Below are 7,990 nucleotides of genomic sequence, written 5' to 3'. Positions count from 1 at the left end.
TGTTTCTCTGTGTGTGTGTAGGTGTGTGTTTGTGTGTGTGCATAGATGTGTGCGTGCTTTCTCTGTGGTAAGTCTGTGTGCAGGTGGCAGGGACAACAGGGGCAAGTCAAGAGTCCTAAGTGAAAACTATCGAATCTTCTTACTATCCTCATCGGGGCGAAAAAGAATTGATTTTCAGGAAAAATATAAAACGTGAGGGAAAGGAATCACCTAGCTAGTAAATTAGAATCAAATGACACGTGTGTTAGAAAGACACAGCCCAAAGGGGCCTGTCGACAGGTGGGGGTCAGACTGATGCTTCTCCTCGGCGCACCGGCCTTCTTCCAATGGGCATCCCAAGCTGCCAGATTAGCCTGGGCACGGCAGGTGAGCAGTCATCTCATCCTCTGTTCTTCAACTTATCTGTAATTCTGGATCAAGTTTTGTGAAGGTCACGTTGCCCTCACATCGCCTTCTCGCTGTTAAAGCCAAAAGTGTCACTTGCAAACCCCCCAGTGACCCCGCCTCGAGGTAGCAGGGAAAAAGGGTGGTTTTCATGAGGTTCTGTTTGCCAAGATCCTTATCTTCATGTACTATTATTTGTGACTTATAAAACGCGTTATAGAGTGCAGGAGGTCTTAAGTATTTCAGATGCAAAAGCCATCTGAAAATTGGCGCCAAATAGCATGGCACAAAACTGACTAGACCTAAACAGAGTCAAAGACGAGAACTCGTTAAAGGGCATAAAGCATAGAAAAGTGTCATGAGAAAGAATATGACTCTTGTTTTGAAAATCACGTTAGTACATGAATAGTTGTATGGTAGGTTTTCAATGTTCGCAAAGAATCAGTCATGCTAGTTACTGTTTTTCTATCCTGAGAATGGTCCTCGAGGATATAGGTTTGCCACATGACCCTCCAGAGTAGATGGACAGAGTTTAAGTTGAAGTCTGAGGTGTGGGCAGTCATGGTTTTCCAGACTCAGGAAATGCACACAAAAAAAAGCCTGTGGGCTGGAGTTCAAAGGAAAAGGGGCAAGAATCGTTTGGAAGCACGGCCAGAAATAAAAATACTATCTTATCATCGGACTCTGAGTAGAGGGTGAAAACATGATTAGCAGCCTCGACCTGGCGAAGGGCAGGTGGGTTACAGATGCAAAGCAAGTTCCCGTCCCATGAAAGAGGCTAAACGGGGGTGCGCCGAGGAAATCACTGCCGAAGCCATCGTTAGTCCCCGTCGTGCTGGGGTCTCACTGCGTGCAAGGCTCTGAGCGGGGAGCTGTCAAGTTCCTGAAGCAAACAGAAGTTGTAGTCCGTGCTCTCAAGTTCAAGGCCACCACCCAGGGCTGACGACACGTGCGGGTGAGCACATATCTGGAGAGAGTTGGCGAGGCAAGAGGAAGATGAGAAAACAGGATGCAGTTCGTCTGAGAAGAATATTCCGAGGATGCTGCTGCTGAGAGTTTGAAGGAAAGGAGGCAGACGATTCGAGGGAGAGGGCATGGCTGTCCCAGAGGACAGGGATGGGTGCTGAGAGGTGGGTCATGATGCAAGGTTCTTGTCCCGAGCAGGGAGAAGTCCATCTGCGGTGTGAAAACAGGGCGCCTGCACTCTATGCTGGTGGAAAGAACTAGTCGATATACAGATCCAGGGACCATTTTGTTTAAGTCAGAGCAAGAAAGATTGGAAGAAGAAAGGCGATGTGAATAGAAGGCAAAAATCCTTCCTAATCCAAGTTTTAATTCAGTTGAAGCTCGAGAAGTAAAGGCCAGACTTAAGTCAGACTTGAAACAAGTAAGAAATCTGGGAGCGGGGACCCCACGTGCACCTACAGCATCCTTCTAATAATACCTACCGTTGCCACCACGCTAAATTGGGGGATGCTCAGATGAGCGTTTGGAAAACTTGTTACATTTTGCGTGATCCACTATATTCTGGAAAGGAGGTGACGGGTATGGGGAGATTCCGCATTCACAGTTCTAAATGGTTTTTGATACCTCCATGTTTAGAGAAACATATGTGATCGAGCCTGGCGCCCTAATCATCTAAGCTCACCCAGAGCCAGAGCGACTCTCATTCAGTGGTCTGCCCGAGACAGAGCCGATCTGCAAAGCGCGTTTCGGAACTCTGAAATTTGGCTTCATCTGTGGACCAGGGAGGATCCCTGATAAAGGCCATGGATGCCGTCGAGAAGACTTGTACACTGAAATCATGAACTCGTTCTTTTAACAGCATTTATTGAGCATTTATGATGTGCCAAGTTCTGTGAGCCACTGTGAGCAAAACCAGATACAGTATAAATAGCTACTGTTTTCAAATATCCTAGGGGTTTTAAAGGGATATACTGTGACTGGCTGATTTCCGTTTTCTTCTAATGACTAAGTAAGAGGAAATGTCTTAAAATAAGAGCAGTTTTGGTGAACGTTATCATGGGACCGTCTATTTAACTTACCTTCCTCTATTTTTTAAGACGTACCCCTGCTCCGTGAGGATTTTCTCTGTATATTTGTTTTTGTCTCCATTTTGTTACTCTAGTCTGATTTGCTTGACTTCTCCATTCGACCTTAAGTCTTACCTTTCAGTCACCATTCATTCATTCATGCGTTCATGCATACATACATACACACGCATCATACATTCGCCCATCCATTTATCATTCACTCAGCAAACGAGATTGGGTGTCATGTGTCAGACACTATGTAGTATGGGTATAGCAGTAAATAGGAAACTATTTCTTCACTAAAAAAAGCTCAGGAACTAGCAGGGAGACAGATGTAGAAGCAGCTCCTTAAACCAGGGAGTGTTATTTTCGATAGAGGTGTTTTCGGCTGCTTTTACTATTGAATGATTTTGTGCATAGATTGTTCTGGGTAGAGAGGGAGACAGTGGTTAGCAGTTGGCTGTCGTCCATCTTATAATTTTCTTGCATCGTCCACATTGGTTGAGCCGAGGGCTGGTGTCAGTAGACATTTTTGATTAACTAAATGGGAGAGGTGGGCTTTCTGGCCCTGGAGACGTAGAGGGATGCCGTCGAGAAGACTTGTACATTCTGTTCCTGAAAAGCGCAGACTCAGTGAGATGATCTCTCATACCGAGTTACTTATAGACTTCGGTGGGACCGTAGCTCCCTCCAGATGGACTCAAAGTACAGCAGCGTATTTAAAAGAGAGACTCACCTGCATCTAAAGTACGTGGCCGAAGGATTCCTAGGTATCCGCTTGTCATTTAGAGCCAGATTTTCCATGACACGCTGCAAGTCTGTCTCATTCTGACAAAAACGAGTAGCTTTCAGCACCTAAAATCTTTACTACCAGTGGAATGAATGTTAATACCTGGTTGCCATCCATCCTGTTTGCATTTCCTGATGTCATGAAGCTCCTCTTAGGAGAATTGCTTTTGCCCAGTTAATTTCTACCTTCACTATGGAAATGATACGGGCAACGTAGCCAAGTTCATTTGGAACACCACTCCCATCTGCTCCCCTGACCTTCCAAAAAAAAACATCTGGCAAGTCCCTCTCCTTAGTTATTTTGATCTCAGATGAGATCAGCTTCTCCCTGAGGCATGAAGCTGTTCCAGATAACTCGGTTGGCACAGATCTCTCCCCTCTGAACTTGGGTCGTACGTAATCGCTATTACCTGGTCATCTCTACGCGGAGTCCCGCGAGAGGAGAGGCCCTTTTGGACTTTGTGGTAGTTCACAGCTGGACACGAAAATCCCTGCAGGAGGGTCTTCCTCCGTCTGGGTGGTGAGCGGTACCCTGCAAATGCAGTCAGAGACACCGAGGTGACCGCCGACCTGTAGGACATATGAGAATGATACCAGCCTGGCTCTACGGAGTGCTTCCTGGGTGCCAGTCTGTTACATTTATTAGTTCATTTCATCCTCATAACAAACTGAGGAGGTAAAAACTTAGATCACTTTCCATTTTACAGATCAGGAAGGTAAAGATGGGACAGTGTAAGTTACTCACCCCATATCGCAATAATATCAGAGCCGAGGTTTGAACCTCGCCCGCCGCCCACCTCCCGCCTCCGGACCACTGTACTGTGCCCTCCCATCTCGTCGATGTCCTATTCACCCACCACCTCCGAGGCCTCGTGCATAGCAGACACGCAGTGAACATTTCTGGAATAATGAGTAACTATCTACCACGTAGATCTTCCTCTTGCATGCCTCTCGATCCAGTTCTTAAACGTTGCAGATACTGCAAGAGAGGTTGGTATTTTAGAACTGGGGAGAAAAACTAACAGCAGCGCTTCTGAGACCAGCCGCTCTGGGTCTCAGGGAGCTTTGCTGTTTTTTGTGGTTTAGCCGAGAGGTGAGATGGTGGGGGGAAGGGAAAGCGCTGTGTGATGAAAATAACCGAGCGACAGTGCAGCTCGAACACCGGCTTCAATACGGACTGCGTTCCAAACCCAGGCTGAACTAACGACGGAACTTTGCCGAGAGGTCGCTCTTAGGACAGTGTGGCCGTGGCTCTCGGTGGGTCCCGAGGCCGCGGGGGGTGGAGAGTCACAGACTTTCTTTTCTGTCGTTGATCGTCAACAATTCGATTACCAAGTTTAAAGGCAGAGGGCCATCTGAAAAGACGCTGCCCGCGCTTATCCCAGACAGACTCTGAAATGAGAACGAGAGAGACGAACTGACCCAGGAGAGGAATCTTGTCTTTTTCCCATCTCCGTCAGCTCCCTCGTGAGCTGTCGCCTCTCTGTGGGCAGAGGTTAACCCAGGCTGATGAAATTCTAAAGAGTCTGCGCCCTCCCCCAGCACACAATCGATGGGATCATCCACAACTTCCCGCCATCCCCACCCCCTGTAAGTAATTCAGGCTCCTTCCTCCTCCTCCCTGTTTCCCGCGGTGGGGGAGGGGGAGCAGCTTCCTGCCCCCAAGGCGTGTGACCCTTCGCGCTTGTCTCCAGCATCGCTGGCCTCCGCTGTCCAAGTTCTTCCTCCGTCCCACCGATCTTCACGAGACCCCTACGATTCTACCCCCATGACGGCCCCGGTGCTTATCGATGGCGGAGACTCCACCTGCAGTTTCGAGCACAGAGCTGAGCACCTGGCACTGAATGGGACGAGGGGTGAGGAGTCAGATGTGCCTGATCTCGCTTCAGCACTGCCACGCTGGGGGCCAGGGATTCTTGATCTAATCTCTGCAGACGCCAGGGTACTACCCCTCCCCCACGCCCCTCGTGTAACAACCGGAATTGTTCCGCGAATTGCCAAACGTCCCCTGGAGGGGCAAGGTCCCCTGCGGGGCCAAACCCACTGCTTTAGGGAACTCCATCCGACACTCACAGATCTGGTTGGTCAGTCCACTCCCCTCCCAGCCCGAATTCTCAGGGGAAGGACCCCGCCCTCTCCTCCGGTGGAAGGGATTAACATAGCTAAAGGCAGGTGAGAGCCCGAGGCACACCTGCCTTCTCCCTGGGCCTCCACCCGGCCTTCCCCGGAACCCCTGCACTCCACGCCCAGGCCTCAGCAGTTATCGGTTGGCCTCTCGGCACCCACCCTCCCTCCCTGGCTGTCTCCAGCCTTCTCACTTAGGAGAGGGCCACCTCCCCTGCTCGTCCTGCGACCTTTGGACCCGCGGCACCATCCCCAGGTGAGGCCCCGTCCCCAGCCCGCGGGTGCGCACAGCGGCCCTGCCCTCCGTCTCCCGTCTCCCGGCGTGGGATCTGGGCGTGAGCGGGGCTGGCCTGTCCCTGTAACTTCCCACGAGCGTCCAGGTCCTCTTACAGCGTTTCTGCCCAGATCCTGGCGTCCAGCCTCCTGTCGGCCGAGCGCTGGGCGCACAAAGATGAGCCAGGAGGGTCTGTGGGGAGGGGCGGCCAGCTGCAGTCGGATGGACCTGCCCCACCTGCTTGGGGAGGAGGAGTGTGTGACGTCTCAGGAGCTTGGGATGGGGAAGCATGGACCGCCTGCCCAGTGTGGGGTCTCAGAAATGCTTTCTAGAGAAGGGTACAGCCCTACCTGAGGAACAGAGCCAGAGCACCCCTGTCACCCTCTGTCACCTGAGGGCGAATGTGTCAGGGGGTGATTAGAGGCCTGATGCGGAGGGGCTGGCACAGCCAGAGTGGTTAGAGCATTCTGGAAGATCTGATCTGGGCTGTCCTGGCCAGGCAGGCGGACCCCAGTCAGGCTGGCGTCTGTGTCCAGGGGACAGAGGTCAAGGTCAGGCCTGCGAGGAGGAGGAGCCACAGACCTTGGGACCTGGTTGTGCAGAGGGCCTCTCTGACCCTCTGGGGCAGGAAATGCAGGCGGAAAAAACACCACCCTTTTCTGTAAGGCCCTTCCCCACGGGTCACTTAACTATGCTTTGTAACGTAGTCATTTAGGGGCTTCCTACCCACCAGCACCCTTTACGCTGTGTCGCGTGCTCTGCCTGGCACATCTCACTCCATCCCCACTCCAGTGGGTGAGGAATGACCTCCTCTGATCCGACGGGAAACCGAGGCACAGACTGGTTAGGCGGCAGAGCTAGGCACACCTGCTCCTGGAGGGCGGCCCGTCGCCGTGATCTGTGACGATGACAACAGCCTCGCCTGCTCCCCTACAACCTATTCTTTCCCTCAGTTTCCCTGCGTCTTCTTTTTAAGGTGAAAGGACTTTGCGAGCTTCGTTTTGTGCAGAAATTTACATTTTAACACCCCCCACCACACACACACACACCCGCCGACACACAGACAAATCATGTGGAAATTTAAGAAGTTACTTCAGACCAAAAGATATAAGAGAAGTCTCATAGTGTCACTAAAATCCTCATTCGGCCTCTATTTCTAGCGGAATCATAAGGTTAGCACGTAAGCAGAGGACCGCGGAGATATGTGAAATGTGCCCGGTTATTTCGATTATTTACATTGGTTCCCACATCTCCCAAACGAAGACATCTTTCTCCCTTTCTCCTGCTTCTGAGTCCTCGAACGGCCGAACCGCGATTTGTGTGTCGGACAGTCTGGTCTCAAGCAGCTTCCCGCTGCCTTCCCTGCCCACAGGAGCGAGGCCTCCCCAGGACATGGGCTTTGTCTGCAAGGCTAGGATCTAGCTGTGTCCCGTGGGTGCTGGGCCGGCCTTGAGCTGCAACTTCCTGACAATGGTTGCACCGTGTGACACAACCCTGCCTCTCCCCCACCCCCACGGGGAGCCGACTAGCCGCCCAGCCGCCCTGCAGCCAAGGTGTCCGACCTTTGTCAGAGGCCTGGAACGGTTCATTAAGGAGAAGCAGGAGGCTGCCCAGCCTCCTGCTCCAGGCACACTCTGCCGGACCGTGTAGACTGGGGTCTTTTAGGGACCCCGAGAAGCAGCATGGCAGAAAGGAGGTGCACGGCTGTGTCGCAAAGCCTGGCTTCAGCCACAGCCGCCTGCCTCCGATCCGTGGGACCTCGGGCTGCTTCCGCCCAGGGACCGTCCCCCGGTCTGGCACTGAGAGGTGGCCTGGCACATCCTCTGTCTCCATTTCCTGACCTAGTCCCGGGGGGTGCAGGGCGGAGTGCGGGGTAGATGCATATTTTCCAGTCACCACATCCAGGGCCATTTTGGTGGTGTGGCAGCCAGTGGGCAGGATAAATGGTTCCGGCTCACTCCAGCATCAGTTTCACCAAAAGATCCCAAAAGAATGTTTTAAAACAAAACAAAACGTGGATATGCCATGATTTAACAAAATTTACATGAACTTTTTAAGACCAGCAGAAGTTTCCATGCCTGGCGGTTTGGATGGCTTTAAGCCGTAGCTCCAGACCCTTCAGTTAGTTTCCTCTGCTGAAGGAATAGTTCTGAGGAAAGCTCTGAGACGAGGACCCGGCTGGACGATATCCACGGGACTGCGCCGGAAGGAAGGGAGCGATCGCCGTGCTCACCCATGGCCATCGCCTTCCGGAGCCCCTTGGGGCCGGGGCAGAGCAGGCGTCGCCCCTGAGAATCTGCCTGCCTCTCTGTTCCTCCGTTCCCGATGCTGTAATTGGTGGGGGTTGCTTGGGTCTCTGCGGTCACCCAGGTTTGGGGCCCTCCCT

This window comes from Pteropus medius, unplaced genomic scaffold, assembly GCF_902729225.1.
Source record: "Pteropus medius unplaced genomic scaffold, Ma_sr-lr_union100, whole genome shotgun sequence".
Lineage (NCBI taxonomy): Eukaryota > Metazoa > Chordata > Mammalia > Chiroptera > Pteropodidae > Pteropus > Pteropus medius.
The sequence above is the reverse complement of the archived record's forward strand: the minus strand, read 5'-3'. Positions refer to the sequence as shown.